Genomic DNA, 6,000 nt, shown 5'->3' with positions numbered 1-6,000 from the left:
CCAGCCACCAGCACTGACCCCTTGGAGCAGGGACAGCTGTGCAAACAGAGGGACACCTGTGCAGGGAAGGCCAGGGCAGCCAGAGACATCCCTGGCTCCAGAGGTGCCTCCCTGAAGCTGCCCTTCTCCTTTGATCTTCACCTGAGCAGCCTCTGCTGCTCTGCTTCACCCCACGTTCCTTCTTTCCCAAGCCTGATCTCCCTCTTCTTTCCTGAGCCCGATCTCTGTTCCACCCTGGAATTACTGCTTGGAGCTTTCCAAGGCATCTGAGTGTGTATCTTTCTTCCAGACACTCAGAATTCCCCAAGATGCTTTTCTTTTCCCCATCCCTCTGGGCACCAAACTAGGAGGCAGAGCCATGACTTTTTTTGTAGTTTCCTGTATTTTCCTATATTTTCCTGTATTTTCCTGCACTTTCCTACATTTTACCTGTTTCCAGCCATATTTTCTCACCTATGGTTTACCCTTCCCTACAGAAGTTGTTGTGTTCTGAAAATCCCTTCTTTATGTGAGAATACCCATTTTCCATCTAAAAAGCAGCTCCCTCAAATGGTAAAATATTTGTGGTTTTTTTTTTTTTTTTTTTTTTTTTTTTTTAAATAAAGAGTCAGGGGCTCTTTCTTGCCTCAATCAGACATCCTGGATCAGGGTACACTCCACACATTCATTCATCCCATTTATACATTTGTTTCTGGTTTAGATCTGGCTGAAGTGAGGCACAGTGTGGACATCTGCCTTATTATCCAGGTTAAATAAAATAAACCCCTCATGCTCCCTGGGAGGGACATTGAAATACTGGGATTCTTCAGGCTGGAAAAGAATCTCCAACGTCACCAAATCCAACCTGTTGACATAATTTCTTTTTTTCCTCCTTTTTTTCACACATTCATTCAGCATTAAACTGATGTATTCCTGAAATTTCCTTTGGGTTTGACTCCTGGAATCTCCCTCCCTTGGATTTTGGGATGACCAAGCCCACCAGCTTTTCCAGAGCTTCTCTAGGCGTTGGCTGGGAAGAGCAATCCAGCGTGGAATATGGAATGGATTGGTTCCTCAGATTTTTAAGGAGAATCCTCCACCTTTTGGTCAAGGTGTTGTGTGCTCTGCTCCCCTTCAGTGCTGGGACAGGGAGGCTGTGGGAGCCTGGGATGGGATGGGATGGGATGGATGGGATGGATGGGATGGGATGGGATGGGATGGGATGGGATGGGATGGGATGGGATGGGATGGATGGAGGGGGAAGGGGACAGTGGGAGTGCAATCCAGGTTTTGATGTGCTGATGGGGATGAGGGATTTCTCACCCTCCTCTCCTTTTCTCTCCTTTCATCCAGCATTTCTCTCTGCTACACATGTTCCCCTCTGCACCATGCCAGAACCCTGACAGAAGGAAAGGGCAGGGAAAGGGTGGGGGAGGGAAAAAAAAAATCTCTGAAAAGTTTCTGTTCTGGAAAGAAAACAGGACTTTATCAAAATATTAGCAGAGCTCCAGCTGGTGCCGATTAGCAAAGCCCTGGGTGAGAGTTTTCCATTTATCTTGTGCTGTTTTTCTTTCCCTGAGCTGCACATGCTCCTTCCCAAAGCTCCAAGGCTTTGGCCACCAAGGTTCATCCAGCCTGGATATCATTTCTGTTCTCAAAAATTCAGAGTCCACCCAAGCTGCACTTAGAAATTGCAGTGCCCATTCACCTGTCCAAGCCTGGTTGGCCTGGGGGAATGAGATCCCATCCCTACAGGCTGGTTGGATGATGAGGGATGAGATCCCATCCCTAAAGGCTGTTGGATGATGAGGGATGAGATCCCATCTCTACAGGCTGGTTGGATGATGAGGATGAGATCCATCCTACAGGCTGGTTGGATGATGAGGGATGAGATCCCATCCCTAAAGGCTGTTGGATGATGAGGGATGAGATCCCATCTCTACAGGCTGGTTGGATGATGGGGGATGAAGGATCACAGGAACTGAAAATGTCCTCACACAACCACGCATGCTCATTAACCAAACATCATGGCTGGGTGATTTTCCCCATGCCCAGCTTGCAAAGGTGCCAGGGGCAGGCTGGATCTGATCCCCAAAGCACTTGATGGGCCTGCCCACCACCACCCAGCACCTTTTCTTGCAGGAGATGCTGCTGCTGCTGCTGCATCCTGGCCTCCAGCCCGGTGCCGGGTTTGCGCGGAGGTGAGGAAAGTATTGCTCATTCATAAATGCGTGTTTTAAGGGATATTATTCCCCAATATTAAAGTAGAACCAGCTTTTAGGAGCAGAGGATAAAGATTTGGCTGGGAACCCCTGAGCTGGAGGACCAATAACTTGGGAATTGCTCTGAAGTGTTTGATCTGTCTCGGGCCAGCAAACGCTGAGCCAGCGCCTGCCGTTAAGTGGAAGTTATTTTCTGCATCCACGAGAGTCCCATAAAACCATTTCCTCTGGGATCCACAGGGACAGCCAGGGCTGCTTTTTTTGGGTTTTTTCCTCTTTTCTCCCCCAGCAATATCAATATGTAAGTGCTGAGGGAAGGAGCACGTGCTGTGTGACAGATTTAGGAGTAGCCTTAGGGCTCCATCACCTCTCTCCAAGCGGCTTTGCCAGAGTGCTGGAATTGCCTCCTATTCATCAGGAGGGAAGGCTGGTTTGGGGATTAACAGGCAGAGCTGGTCCTGCTGGAGTCCTGCAAGGTGGGGAAAAGGGCTTTTTCCTGGGCTGTGGGGCAGCAAAGTGCCCATCCAAGCAGGAATGGCTCCTCACACAGGATTTTGGGAAACCTTCAGCTGCACTGTAAGGCATAACTGCACCTACTCAGCACCCTTTGGTTCCTCTGTGGTTCCTGAGCCTGTTTGGAGCATATTCAACCCCAAAACATGCAGGATGTGTTGTGCCACTTCAAGATAATAATCCTGGAGGCCAGGAGTGCACAGAATCATAAAATCCCAGAATGGTTTGGGTTGGAAGAGAGAGTTTAAGCTCATCCCATTCCACCCCCTACCATGGCAGGGACACCTTCCACAGTCCCAGGGTGCTCCAAGCCCCGTCCAGCCCAGCCTTGGGCACTTCCAGGGATCCAGGGGCAGCCACAGCTGCTCTGGGCACCCCGTGCCAGGGCCTCAGCACCATCCCAGGGAAGGATTTCTTCCCAATATCCCATCCATCCCTGCCCTCTGCCAGTGGGGAGCCATTCCCTGTGTCCTGTTCCTCCAGGCCATTGTCCAAAGAGCTGCTCTCCATCTTCCATTCAGCATTTCACCATTCCCTTCAGGAGGGGGTTGCTTTGGCAACAGAAAACCAAAGGAGTGATGGGAGAAGCGACACCTCCACCTGCCAAGTGATGCCTTTCACCTCCTGCCTTTGCCTGAGCCAATTTCTCTTTTTTTAATTTTTTTTTTATTTTTTGGGGGGATCTGGAAGCTCATTTGCAAAAGCTGAAGGGAAGAAAAACAACCTTCTCTCCCCCCTGCACCTAAGTGCTAAAGCAGATCCCAGAGGTGTGAGCAAGGAGAAGAGCTGGCAGGAGATCTCGTTCTCCGCTTGTGCCTGGGGGCTTTTCCCCCTCGGAGCCCCTGGAAGGGCAGCAGGGAAATGATTCCAATCCCAGGCTTTCCAGCTTCCACGCTAATTTAACCCAAGCTGTTTCCTAGTCTCTGACAGGGGAGCAGGGATGAGGTTTGCAGATTGGAAATGGGGCGGGGGGGGGGAGGTGGAGGAACTGCAAATGATCTCAGCAGCTTTACAGCCATCCCTTTTCCTGGCAGGACATGAGGGAGAGTGTTCCCCCTGCCCCTGGGGTGGAAGGTGGAGGAATGGGAATGCTGGAACACTTCTCAGTGTTTGCCCTGATTATCTTTCCTCCCCCAGCAGGTTTAGTGGTGCCCATGAATTCAGAGCAAATATTCCCACGTGCGTTTTCACCCTCATCCCCAGGGTTTGCTGGGTGTCCCAGAGAAGCCACCCATCCATGCTGTGGCAAGCAACCACTGGGTGTCACCTCCACCAAGAGAGAAGAGAAATCTCAGGGAAAAAAAGTGTGTTTGAGATGAATGTTTACATGGATTCTCTTTTCTTTTTTGGTCACCTGTGCCCCTGTGCAAACACCTTGAGCAGGGGGTGGTCAGCAATCCTTTCCCACTGGAGACTTCCACCCCACCCACCAGTAGCAGGGATCCTGCCCTCCAGGCTCAGATCTTCCCTCCAACAAAAATTTCATGCCTCCAATTCCCCATTCTCCCAAACCTGTTGCACATGGCTCGTTATTTGCTTTAAAACCTCTGTGTGACACATCAGACCCTCAGGTCACAGGTGCCACCAGCTTGGAGCCAGTCCTCCAGTGAGGAAAAAGCAAAGGGAAAAAAACCCCAAAAGCCAGGAGAAATTGATGCCCTCCTGCTGCCCTTGCTGGGATGTCTCCTTTGGCATCCTCAGCACTTGGAGAAAGCCACTGAGACAATAACAACCTCTTGGGGGCAAGAGCTTTTTCTTTGTGGCAAATAAAAATATATCCCATAATACAGGAGGGTCCCATAAAGGGCAGTTTGGGGGAGCTTGTTAATTAATTAAATTTTGGCACATTAATGAAGTGTTTTGTAGCTGGTCTGATCCCACCATCTCCATGGCAAAATTTTAAGGGTTTTTTTGGCTGCCGTGACGTTTTTGATGAAATTCCCGCTCCAGAGGTGTCTCCCCATGGAGGGGACCATCAGCTTCGTGGAGCATCTTTCCATCTCCTCAGCTGCTGAGCACTTGCAGTGTGGGGTCACTGACCTGGCTGTCCCTCTGGTGTCCTTGGTGCTCCTCAAGAGCCCTTTCCCTGGAAATCAGCTTGGGCAGAGGTAATTCTACCCCAAGGCAATGTGATTCATTTGAGAAATCCATGATTCAGAGCAAAAGAGGGGAAACTGGGACCGAGAGAGCAGAAATTCAGGCTGAAAGAGGGGAAATTCAGACTAAAGAGAGGAAATTCAAGGGAGATATCAGGAAAATGTTCTTCCCTGTGAGGGTGGGCAGGCCCTGGCACAGGGTGCCCAGAGCAGCTGGGGCTGCCCCTGGATCCCTGGAAGTGCCCAAGGCCAGGCTGGATGGGGCTTGGAGCAACCTGGGACAGTGGAAGGTGAGCTTTAAGGTCCCTAAACCAGTCTGTAATTCTGTGATTTGTAAAGCACAAAAAGTCCTGTGTGAACCTGCTCCAAAGGGACAGGATGAGCTTGGACACAGACACAGCAGAAACGTTTGATTTTTATTTTTTTTTCCCTCGCTGATTTGCTGCAGGGAAGTCAGAAAAGCACAGTGACAAACTGCGTTGCTTTGGAACCAAATATTTACATTTTCTCCACGTTTCCCCGAAGGCACCAGTGCTTTTTCCTGACACAGGGGCACAGGAGAAACAAATGCTCCGTGGTCTGTGGATCTCATGTTTGCCTAAGCGCGGTGACATACGTGCCTGTGTACAGAGGAGATGTTTTAGTTTCTCCTGTTTAAATGGAGGGTGGGATACCCTTCAGCACTGCCTTTCTCAGCATATGTACTCTTAGCCTCACTCACTCTTTGTCTCTGCCAATGCCTAAATTGGGAATACCGAGCAGCCACAGCTATGCAGCCCGTGGGGATGCAGGAATTCCTTTGGAGGCAGCGGGTTCTGATCCCTGTGCAAGGGAGGAGAGGAGATTTCTGCCTGTAATGTGCATCATCATCATGGCCTTGCTTTTGTGAGCACCTCGGGGCAGCAGTGAAGCTTTTGAGCAGAGAGCAGCCAGCAGGTTCAGAGCCAAGCTGGGCACTGTTTGTTTCTGTGTGCATAGAGAGGAAACACCTGTCTGAGTGATGGTGACACTGGGTTTGGGGTTTTAGGCCCCAAAAACGCCCAGGAGAAGGTAGGAGGAGGCTGGCAGCATTCCCAAGGTGTGGCACTTTGCTCTCCAGGTGAAGGTGAGCTCCTCTGGGGACGAGGAGGTGGCAGAGGGGGCTCTGTCCCTGTCCAAGCTCTGCTGTTGTCACAAGGAGCAGCCAGGTG

Source organism: Zonotrichia leucophrys, chromosome 7 (assembly GCF_028769735.1).
Source record: "Zonotrichia leucophrys gambelii isolate GWCS_2022_RI chromosome 7, RI_Zleu_2.0, whole genome shotgun sequence".
In the NCBI taxonomy this organism is placed as follows: Eukaryota; Metazoa; Chordata; class Aves; order Passeriformes; family Passerellidae; genus Zonotrichia; species Zonotrichia leucophrys.
Note: the sequence above shows the minus strand (reverse complement) of the source record.